Source organism: Antedon bifida, chromosome 8 (genome assembly GCF_963402885.1).
Source record: "Antedon bifida chromosome 8, ecAntBifi1.1, whole genome shotgun sequence".
Taxonomy (NCBI): domain Eukaryota; kingdom Metazoa; phylum Echinodermata; class Crinoidea; order Comatulida; family Antedonidae; genus Antedon; species Antedon bifida.
Genome location: NC_136233.1, coordinates 20,401,854 through 20,414,122, shown reverse-complemented (window position 1 = coordinate 20,414,122; position 12,269 = coordinate 20,401,854). Strand labels below are relative to the sequence as shown.

Genomic DNA, 12,269 nt, shown 5'->3' with positions numbered 1-12,269 from the left:
ATGGAGAAAAAGTCCTGTTGACAACACCGTCAGAGAAATATGAATGTGAAAATGAGGACAAGTACAATGGATATCTTAAAATAAAAAATGTTCAGTTTTGTGATAGAGCAGAATACATATGTAAAGTTCATGTTAAAGGAAGACCAAGAATATATGAATGTTCTGGAAGTTTAACAACTAAAAGTAAATAAACCATCCCTGAACGGGATGTTATAGATCTACTAGATCTAGAAAACTCAGTTTTTTAGTTTCATTCTTCTATGAAAAAACTAATTTGTTTTCTATAATCAGAGGGATGTAAAAGATTATAGCGTCAAATTTTTTCTTTTCTGCCGTACACTGGACCCTTCACGTATCCAGTTCCTGTCTAATTATAATTTTTATTTTAGCATAAAAAGAATTTTATAGATACTCTAAAGTAGTAGTATTCCAGATAACCTACCCTCTGATAATAGAGCAATCCAGAAATGAGTTTTTTAATAGCAGAATGAAACTAGAGACCCAGACCCTGAAATATGACTTTTCTAGATCCAGAAAACTCAGATATCTGCAAAACTCGGATATTTTATCTGAGATCTGAGTTTTCTAGACACCCCTTTGAAAGATTTTATTTCAGTCAAAGTGGGTAAGTATGTAACATGTTGTAAGAATGAATGAATAGGAATGTTCTCACAGTAGTGGCACCTACCTGGGTAGGTCAGAGTTTGTGGGTTATTTAACATATGTTTTTTAGTAAGTAGTGACACTGTAGCTTCATTGCTTGATACTACCAAAGTAACATAAATATGGTTCATATTTAATTTTATAAAAAAAAAAAAATGTGATTCAATTATTCTCTGTTTTGTTTTTATAGATGGTTTGGAAATGAATATTCTTGATGTTACTGTTACTGAATTTGCAAGTCATGCTAAGTTATTGGTAAACCTAAAAATTGACAAGTCGGCTAAAATTATCAAATTCGAGTGGGATAAGTCTCGTGAAAATGGAATGCCTATCCCGCTGATAGCATGGCCTTCACCTAATCAAAAGTCAGATTATGAATGTGGATTTGAGGATGATGATAATAGCAAGATATATCTTAGGTTCAGAAATGTTATATCTAGAGATGCAGGAAAATATTTATGTGAAGTGAAACTTGAAAACAATCTGGATGTATCCATTTGTTATGGAACATTAACAGTTCTAGGTAATATAAAAAGATGTAAATATAGTGATTATTACATTAATTATTGCAATGTTGTAAATGAAATATCAAACATAATTGTCATGTGAAAGTTATTATTAGGTGTAAAAGATGTCTGATCAAGTCGGATATCAAACACCCGATTTCTAGGCTCCATAAAGTATGTATGTGAATGAAAATGCATTTGAAGTACGCATGCTTTGAGTGTATATCGTACACATTAGGTGCTAAAATAGTGGGTAGAAAAATAGGATGTAGACATTTTGTATCAAGTAGATTTTGAGTGTAAGGAATGCTATTCATTTTGATGTTACGAACATTTGGAAAATTATTTTGTGTATATTTCTGTGTAAATAAACGTAGGATAAACAATAATACATTTTGCCAACAAATCATAAAATGAGGAGATGAACTTTTCTTTTAATTTTATTTATTGAAGAGTAGGTCAAAATTTGTAGGATGCATTATAGCCTATGTTTTATAGAAATATATATAGAAATTATCTTACACATTTTTCTTTGTATATGAATGTTGTAAAACAATACATTTTGCTAACATGTCATAAAATGAAGTGAACTTTTGTTTAAAGGAATATTGTTTCTCTGTTTTTATAGATGCTCTCAAATTGGAGATTAAAGGTGCTACTGCCGATGAGCGAAGCCATGCTAAATTGCTCTTAAACATAACATATGTTGATGATTCAGTTAAAATATCCAATACTGAGTGGTATAAGCAAGGTGACGAAAAGATGTTGACATCAACAGGATCGAAATCGAAGAAATATAAATGTGGAAATGAGGATAAATACAATGGATATCTTAACATAAACGATGTTCAGCATACAGATGGAGGAACATACATATGTAAAGTAAAAGTTAAGGTTAAATTTAATGATGAAGAAAGACTATATGAATGTTCTGGAAGTTTAACAGTTCAAGGTAATAATAATAACAATAATAATAATAATAATAATAATAATCTCTTTATTGGCAAACAAAAATAGACAAATGGTGATAAGGTATAGCCAGTCAAAACTAAAGTGGGTAAATGTGTAACTTGAAATCATAAATCTTATTTATGATTTTTATGTTTGGCCATGTAGAGGCTCTTTAATCTAACTGTGTAAGTATATACTTTGTATTTACTATTAGCCTACTTCTCATTATTTTTTTAGAAATGTAAAACCAGATTACTGATTGAGAGTCAATAGCAAAATAATGTCTTTAAATGAATTTCATTCTAATTGTTTTTTCCCATTTACTTTAATTTTAATGTTCAAATTTCCTAAGAATGTTTGGAAATTCTAGATTTAAAAAATGTTTTTATGTATTTTAAGTTAAATAAAGTATCCATGATTTTGAAATAAACTGGACCAGCAGATATGCCATAACAGAAGATGAATGTTGTGATTTGCAATAAGCCTAATTATAAGTAATGAAAAACATTCAACACAATTTTGATGTGCAAATTATAATTATTTATTCCTTTTTTATGACAAGGAAATTATAAATAACATTTCTGAACACCACTCATTTCTGCCTCCAGTCCTCTGGGCTTTTAGATATGGCACACCTCTCATCAAAGCCACCAGTGGTTAACATTTTGTTTTTTTTATAATAAAAAAGGTGTTTAAACATAAAACTATTCCAAAACTGTCTTAGTATTTTCTTTTGCTGTTGAAAGTTGTAAATTCTGTTTATGAACATTTATATCTAATCTATTTATAGATCATTTTGAATAGAAAGATCATCCATACTTCTCTTGTTTTGCATTCAAAACTTAACATCTATTTTTTTCTTTTTCCCTTTTTTGTTTCTACCAGGTACATCTATATTTGGCAATGATCTTTTGGCATAGACACCATACAAATAATGAAAGAAAGAATAGTATTGCAAGATACAGCAGAGGGTCATCATTATTGTCTAAATATAATATGTTTCGCTCCATGGTTCAATTCTTCTCTGACAAGGACTTTACATTGTAGGTCAATGCGCATTTTCTTTGTGCACTTAACATACAGTTGGTACATTATTTGAGATGAGTTGGAGTTTGTTACAAATTCATTTTACATGGTCTCACTGGAACGGCTCCAACGGCAATACTGTTATTTATAGTCATGCATTATTCACAATGAGTATAGTAATTGAAATAATTATGTGCTACATCATATTATTGATATACCGTAATAAACATTGAAACCTAGAAAATGTTATTATCGCCGCGATCTTTTCATCACAAGTCTCGGGTGGTGTTTAATTGAATAGTAGACCTAGACCTATACCTAAAATATTTGTTTTCTTAATAATACATTGTTCTACACAAACATGTATTTTATTTCAACGGGTTTATTTGCCCAAGAAGTAGTACAATACCTTATGGCTAATACAGAGAGAGAACTTATTTCTACAGTATTTATATAAGGAAAAATTTTTAAAATTGTAGAGCGGTAATCGTAATTAAAAAACGCTTTTAAAAACGTAGATCTAGTTCTGGTTTTTTGCGGCTCTACACCAACAACACACGTTCACGTCGTGACATTGGTTTGCTTGACAGTAAACTCCGTGTAAAAGTACAATAATTCAATTTTCATAAAAGTGAACAATAATTAATAGGCGATAAGGGACGTTGTATTGATTTTTTAATGTTAATATTTTTATATCTATTACATTTTGCAGTTTTTTAATTACAAGGAATTTGACTTTACTGTATACCGTAGTTTGTAATGGTTTTGGATTTTTCTTAATAAGTAGGCTAATCACATAAAGTTACTTTATTAATCAATGCATGGAATTTACACTGCAGAAACCTCGATATTTTAAGCGTTGTTCACCGTTTTACACTGGGCCTATTCGAATGTTCTCGTGTGTTTAATAAGACAAAACAAAATAATAATGTGTTCGGTTTTTTGCAAAATGCTTTTATTAACTTTGAAAACTTTGATTGTACAAAAACTACACAGAGCAGGCCACTATCTAATAATCATACTAAAGGTACGATTAATCAAATAATTATTGTTCCGATGCTTCTAACAAGTACTGAAATACACTTACTAAACAAAAACAACTTTTAATCTTATCTTATCTTTATCAATACATGCATAAGTTTCGGGAGCTATATTAGCTATATTATACGATGCGTTATACTAATTTGCACCGGTACTTAAATTAAGTTATTATTTACCTAAGAAGTTTCAGTTTGACTTTCTATTACTACTTTCTATTATCTTGCATAACAGTTTTCTGAACTTTTGCAATAAGCAAATGTTTATTTATGAAAGTATACTTAATGCAGTTATAACTATCGTATAATAATGTTAGAATGTTTTATGTACTGTACATTATTACATTATCTATCTACTTCTTCCTGGACTTTTATTTAAAAATTACGTTGTTTGTATATCTTACATCAATAACTATTATGTTTACCAAGTGCATTTTTTTTTCATTTCATTTCAAAACATATACAAAAAGACAAGATAACAGAAAAAAACGTAATTTGAGAAAAAAACCAAGTGCATAATTTATCTGACTAATTTCACTAATCATTAATGTTTAGACCTGAATATGATTGTCATATTGTATTTATTGTACCTATAGTTGCTGTATTTTCTCCTTTCTTAACCATTTCTCCATCTTGTAATATCAATACTGATGGTGGCTTGGGATGGCCCTCTGCTAGACTAATACTAATAGGACAATTTACAAAATGAATATCAGAAGGAAATGTAGGTCTAGGCCCTATACACGTTTTTCTGCATTCATAACCGTTTTTAGTGCTTACTTTAGCTATAAACAAAATACAAATACTCACAATATACAGTTTATTTATAGATAAATTTAATAAAATATGTAATCTGCGGTTTGTATCGGACATCTAAATTTCTACATACAATATATGCTTAACTGGTTTTCGGTACTAGTTTTGCCATTATCTCCTTCAAACTGATTACTTTCAGCTTTACATGTATATCGTCCACTGTCATCTGCAGTGGCTTCTACAATCTTAAGAACATATTTAGAATTGATTATCTTCTTTCCATCTTTATACCAAGTGATACAAGTAAATGTGACTGTTTCTCCTTCGTAGATAGTGCTTGCTGAGGCATGAAGAAGTGGTTGATCCAAAACTAAAAAAATGTAACAAAAACACTAAACTCTAACACTGATACAGTAGGACAATTTACAAAATGAAGAACAAAAATTAATGTATAAAAGGTATAGGCCTTTTAGTGATTACGTTATAGCTATAAAAAACCGTTTCAGTTACGAATTTTACTCACAATAAACAGTTAATATAGATACATTTGATAAAAAGTGTGATCCATCTGTGGTTTGTATCTGGCATCTAAATCTTCTGTGAGAATCGTTTCTCAAAGGATGTAAGATCACCAGACTAGCTTTACCAGGAGCAGTGTGTAACCGGAAACGTCCATTTCCCATCTTTTTATTATTCACAATTCCTGCTTTGATTGTTACTCCATCTTCACTTTATATTATATTTATATTATTATTTGTATTAGTTCATCCCATTGTATTGTTTCAGGCGTAGAAGTAACTTGTAAATAGTCACAAGATATTACTACTTCAGCATTGCCTTCTTTTGCTGTCTGGTTAAATATCGTCACCAATTTGACTATGGGCTTTTCAAATAAAATTAAGAACATGAGAGTCATTATAAAACATAACCAGAGTTTCAAGACACTGAAATGATGATAATTCTCACGTACTTTTACAGTATTGTGTTTTCAAGTCTCAGTGTATATTATTACATCAGCCCCAATGAACTATACAAAGTAAATGATAATATGCCTACTATTTATGTGCATTAACATTGTTTTATTAACATTTAAACTATATATCAATGATTAAATTAACTCTTACCGAGTTTAAAAAAAAAAAATAAATAAATAAAAAAAGTAAAAGATATCTATTTCAAATGAGTTATTCATTCACACTTTTTCAAGCCAAGAAGAAAAATACATTATTTTTTCGATTTATGACATATATTTTAATTTATGCTATACCACAATCATCTTCGTTTATGAATATTTTATAGTTATTTCTATTCATTACTTATCATTTAATTATTCTAACTTAACAATTGATACTTACGCTAACTTTTTAGGCCTATAGTTATTTCTATTCATTACAATTATTCTAAATTAGCAATTGATACTTATACGCTTTATCTCATCTGAAAAAAAAAAATAACATGTCGACTACTATATATAATATTCGTTATTACTGAAGTATTCGTTGTTTTATATGCCATTTCCTTTTTGTCGTATATAAATGTCTTGATTAAAATGTGTTTATTAAACAGATATTAAATTATTAAAAGAAAGTGAGTGGACGGCATTTTTAACGATTGCCTGCCAGTACTTTAACGAGTTTCAACATAAATATCGTGTAAATGATAAATGAGTATCATACAATAACTACGATTTACAAAATTAATAATGATTGTGCTGTTTACATAATATCGTTTTCGTTATCGACTTTCGTATATAGCATACGCCAACTTATTACTTTTTGTGAATTTCTATTTACCGTTTTATATAACTGTGTTGCTATATACAGTATAACATCATTTTTGAATAAATAAAAAGATATATTTGCTACAAGGAACACTAAAAGTACAATAAAAAGCGCCACACAGTCCGTTTGAGAATTAGGCACTCCGCTGAAATCTCGAATGATTGTGAGCATCGTGTGTTTTTTAGTAATTCACACACTACAAAAAAAGTGTAACGGAAATGTACTTCACGTGATTAACAAAATATTTTATACCTGTTTCATAATATTAATAGACGTATAAACAAAATATTGTACTGTTTGTAGATTTTAGTTTTTTTGTCTCAATATAATTCAACCATTATTCCTAGTCTTTTATTCCAATAGTTTTTATTATTACATTATTGTTTTACTGATTTATTGTTGATATTACAGTAACATGTTTAGTTGCTTCTTTCTGCGAAGTATTGTTACACATTGTTTATACAACTTAAAGAAGACTTTTCGTAGTTCGACTAGGTGTAATAATACGGTATATTCAAAATAATTCTTTAACAAATTCTATTCATAACTATCTTTTTTCCGTAAATCCTACAGTACATCAATATTTCATTTCTTTGCTTACACACTACTAATTGATTTATCTGATTTCATTATTAATTACTTCGTATGCATATTCAGTGGCGGGCCAGGATTTTTAAATAGGAAAATTAAATGGCCTAAAATGGTGAAATAAAGTGCTAAACTAAATCTATGTTATTTACTTAAACGTTTGTATAAACGTTTAGTCATATAACTGTTCACAATAGTGTGATTCTGCAACCTTTCCTTTTTGTGACGCAATGGTAACATCACGAGGCTCTTCGTAAATGACATCAGAACTTGATCCTTCGGAATTTTCACATTCGATTTCAATTTCTTTTTCTCTTACCTAAAAAAAGCAAAAACTGAGTGTAATCAATATATATGTATTTTTTGTATGAATGTGATGCTTTTTTTGTACGGCCTACATTATACTTTGCCATTTAATGCACGGTTTTTGAATAAAATCAAATTACTGTTGACTATTATTATTGTAAACTAGTATTTTATTATCTAGAACATAATGTAATTGTATAATAATTGTATAATAGAAAAATTGGTGTTGAATATCCTGAGTAGCTAGGCCCATAAAGGCTGATTTAAAAAATATATATTTATTCTACTATTAATATTACTTTTCTACTGCTTACCACTTTATTAGCTATAGGTTTAGCATATCCATCGTAATCAGTGTCGTCGTCATCAGAACTTACCGCAACTTGCATACCTTGGTACTGATTTTTGCGTTCGGTTTCTTTTCCTTCTTTCTTCTAAAAAAACCGGTGATAAGATATTTAATGTTTAGTAAACTAATATAATAGACTTGTCTTTAAAAATTAAATGACAGAACTAAAATCGACTGCACCCACGATTAAAAAAAAATATGCGGTCCAAAGGTTTTATTTAAAAATGATGTGACATCATTTAGATTTTTTGTATAAGTTGTTAAAACATCATACCCTGGATATAATGTTAACTGACTTGGCGTCTAGTGTGTTGAGCTCGTTGTACACGTCAGAGTGGGTTGGAAATTTGAGTGATTGATATTGAAGATTTTGAACATTTGACTTGATTTTTCTTAATCGTCTTTGCTAAAGAAATACAATAGTAAATCCAATGAAAACAAACTATAATAGGTCATTCATCTAACATTATAATTTACTGTTTGAGTAGGGCATTTTTAAACAAAAATACTCACATAAATATAACGTGATGTTAACCAAGTAGGAAGAGAACCAAGAATTAATGAAATAATAATAGTTACAGTTAGTACTGTACTACCAATTGAAAACGAATCATCTAGAAAAAAGGTAAATTTAAACTATTACAGTAATAGGCTACCATTCAGATAAAAACATTTTTGTTGAAATATGTTATAATATGTTTAAGTAACATTTTTACAGGACTAGAATACAGTTAACGTTTATATCAGCGTGAATTGTTACTAAAATGTATTTTAATACTAACGGCATTCAAAGCGTGTTAAAATTAACGTTGATTATAATTGTGGCTTGGCAAGCAGGAAACCATATTAATACAAATTCGAGGTGTAATAATGATATAACATTATATATTGTTCAATTAAATAGTGCGGCATATTATGTGGATCGTGAGAAAAAAATAATGGCATGGCCTTACCCTTCAAATTACCTGTAGGCGTATCTGTAGGCCTACCTATAGGCCTATCTGTAGGGAAAGCTTTAGGCTTACAGTTCTTTAGTGTTGTTGTGTCATTAAGTTTTGCATTCTCTGCATAACATGTAAGATTTGATTGGCATATCTCATCATTAATTTCTATAGTTGCTGTACTTTCTCCTTTCTTAACCATTTCTCCATCTTGTAATATCAATACTGATGATGGTCTGGGATGGCCTTCTGCTGTACATGTTGCAAAACAATCTTCATGTTTGAACGTTACGATAATATCTAGAAAATTAGAGAGAATTAACTTCCAGCTAATAATAGTGTTTTTGATTTGATATAGACCTGGCGGCAAACCAATCGCTCAGTAGTTCATGTTTACGTTATTTTTCTAATTCAACTGGCTATCGATAGGTCATATTGTATTTAAAACGTTTCCTGAATTTGTGATGTTGTGTTTTTATGATGAAAAAATAAATATTGGTGAAAAAGAAAGATTGATTGTTGAGAAAAGTATCATCAACTGCTAACAATGTACCACATGATATGAAAAAGGTTGATTTCTACATACAATATATGTTTAACTGGTTTTCGGCACTAGTTTTGCCATAATCCCCTTCAAACTGATCACTTTCTGCTTTACATGTATATCGTCCACTGTCGTCTGCAGTGGCTTCTTCAATCTTAAGAACATATTTAGAATTGTCGTTGATTATCTTCTTTCCATCTTTATACCAAGTGATGTAAGGAGTTGGATCTCCACCATGATTGCTACAAGTAAATGTGACTGTTTCTCCTTCGTAGGCAGTGCTTGCTGAGGCATTAAGACGTGGTTGATCCAAAACTGAAAAAAAAGTGAAAACAAATCAACAAAAATACTAGACTAACTCTAATAGGACAATTTACAAAATGAATAACAGAAAGAAATGTAGGCCTATACACATTTTTCTACATTCATAGCCGTTTTTAGTGCTAGCTTTAGGTAATTAAAAAAATGTTTTACAATACTCACAATATACAGTTAATATAGATACATTTGATAAAATATGTGATCCATCTGCGGTTTGTATCTGACATCTAAATCTTCTGTGAGAATCGTTTCTCAGAGGCTGTAAGATCACCAGACTAGCTTTACCAGGAGCAGTGTGTAACCGGAAACGTCCATTATCCATCTTTTTATTATTCACAATTCCTGCTTTAATAGTTACTCCATCTTCACTTAATTCATCCCATTGTATTGCTTCAGGCGTAGAAGTAACTTGTAAATAGTCACAAGATATTACTACTTCAGCATTGCCTTCTTTTGCTGTCTGGTTAAATATCGTCACCAATTGACTATGGGCTTTTCAAATAAAATTAAGAACATTAAGAGAGTTATTAAAACATAACCAGAGTTGTTTCAAGACACTGAAATGATGATAATTCTCACGTACTTTTACAGTATTGTGTTTTCAAGTCTCAGTGTATATTATTACATCAGCCCCAATGAACTATACGAAGTCAATGATAATATGCCTACTGTTTATGTGCATTAACATTGTTTTATTAACTTATTAATTTAAACTATATATCAATGATTAAATTAACTCTTACCGACTAAAATGTGTAGACATTCAATAAATAGAAGTATCACCTTTAAACCCATACCTCTGATGAGAAAATATTTATACTATAATTAGGCCTAATGTTTTTGTCACTAATGATATCGTCATTAATTATTAGGAATTAAAAACCAACAAACTAAACTAAAAGTAAAAGATATGTATTTCAATTCAAATTAGTTGTTATCGACACATTATCAATCCAAAAAAAAAATCCATTGATTTTTCCGATTTCTGTCTTATATATTTTAATTAATGCTATACCACATATTCGTCGTTTATGAATATTTTATAGTTATTTCTATTCATTACTTATCATTTAATTATTCTAATTTAACAATTGATACTTACGCTACCTTTATCTCATGTCATCTGAACAAAAAATAACATGTCGACAATATTATTCATTATTTTATATGCAATTTCCTGTCAACAATCAGTCAACTTACAACTATTTTGTTTCATTTTCGATAGAATTTATGAAAACTGATGATTGATTTATATCGGTATCGACGTACTAAAGTACCTGTACTGATTCACAAGCAATTGTTTTCACGCTGCTGCTTTAGCCAGGTACGTCCCAAGAGGAAGCTAAAGCAAGAAGCAGTTCTAGATGCCGACGTTTTTGGTACTTTGTAAACTAGGACGGGTCATGCTAAACTTACAAACCCCAAAGCACGTCTTGGAGAAGAGAGTCTATGAAAAAATTGCTGATAATGCAGTATTATAGATGCATGTAGACAGTAATTTGTAAAATCTTGTTCAATAAATAATGACTTTCACTGACAAATAATCAAAACATTATTTCTGGTATTTACAAATGAGTCCCATTTGACTGTCAATCTAGACCGATATTATATATATAATACTGTAATTCGCTGTCAGATAATCATTGAATTATTATCAAAACAGTCCATATACAGTAGGCCTAATAGTAGTTTTTGGTTGTAATTGTAGGATACAATTGTTGACACTTGAAGCATCTAGGTTTGATGCAGTGACCCCCAGACTTGACCTTAGCAATAAAATAAACTAAAGTGACAGAAATTGAGTCTGTTTAGTATAATATTTAAGTAATATTATTTATTTAAATTATTTAATAAGCACATCATCTTTTACAGATTCAATATTTTTTATTTTTCAATTTCAATTGCACAATTATGACATATCAAAGTATGAATTCTTGTTGTATTTTACTTCAAATACAAAAGTTATTCATTTCTGTAACAACAAAATAATATTTATTCATGTATAAAAATAGAAAAGAAACGTTTAATTATAACCCAAAAACCACAGACCACAAACTGACAGACAATTTAAGTATTTTTTTTAGCTTTAAATTACATTTTTTCCAGGTAAATAATCGTTTGGTTAATGTGAATAACTATTAAGTATTATGTGACAATAAAATGAAACATTCAAAAACAAATTTTAAATAAAAAATATTTTTCAGGGGGACAATATATCTTTAAAACTGTTACGTCAACAAGCGAGCAGCGTTTTTTGTAAGAAATATTTCTTTCAAATCAAATTTGTTTACATTTTTTATTTGAGCATACTTTTCGAGTTTTTCTTTCCGTTATAATAGTAAAGCGAGAGTAATAAATATACAGAATATACTATTAAATCTACATTTCCATACCGAATACGGTTAAAATAAAACTGTCCGATTCGGTGCATCGTCGAAATTTTCTCACACCGATATCAACTACTTGATCTATTTATAAACCACACCTTATGGCACTTCGT

At 29.4% G+C, this 12,269-nt stretch overlaps 2 long non-coding RNA genes across 2 annotated transcripts; both read right to left on the bottom strand.

Moving 5' to 3' along the window:
• Positions 1-7,480: 7,480 nt before the first annotated feature.
• Positions 7,481-8,027, bottom strand: LOC144851049 (uncharacterized). The gene is made up of 2 exons (XR_013614142.1): positions 7,929-8,027; positions 7,481-7,627 (listed from the first exon to the last, which is right to left on the bottom strand). It is a non-coding gene; the product is annotated as an uncharacterized LOC144851049 (long non-coding RNA).
• Positions 8,028-8,279: 252 nt separating this feature from the next.
• On the bottom strand, positions 8,280-8,946 carry LOC144850750 (uncharacterized). The gene is made up of 3 exons (XR_013614118.1): positions 8,917-8,946; positions 8,477-8,577; positions 8,280-8,369 (listed from the first exon to the last, which is right to left on the bottom strand). It is a non-coding gene; the product is annotated as an uncharacterized LOC144850750 (long non-coding RNA).
• Between the last annotated feature and the right edge of the window lie 3,323 nt (positions 8,947-12,269).